Below are 252 nucleotides of genomic sequence, written 5' to 3' on the forward strand. Positions count from 1 at the left end.
TCCTTTTTTTTTTTTAAATGTTTAGTCACCGAAGGAGACACCTGCTTGACTGAACTGGGTGAGCATGGTCAAGCTGGGCTCATGCGAACTCTGCCGTGGTTCATTTGAATGTGGTCACCTCAGACCATGTGTCCTGTCCTCCCCTGACTGTGGGACCTGCCTCCCAAGGTGGCCCAGGCGCCTGTCCCCTGCTACTGCTGACAGCTGACTGTCAAGGCGGGTCTTCTCTCACCTGTTACCTGCTGTCTGAAG

Source organism: Bison bison, unplaced genomic scaffold (genome assembly GCF_000754665.1).
Source record: "Bison bison bison isolate TAMUID 2011002044 unplaced genomic scaffold, Bison_UMD1.0 scf7180017864529, whole genome shotgun sequence".
NCBI classification, from domain to species: Eukaryota; Metazoa; Chordata; class Mammalia; order Artiodactyla; family Bovidae; genus Bison; species Bison bison.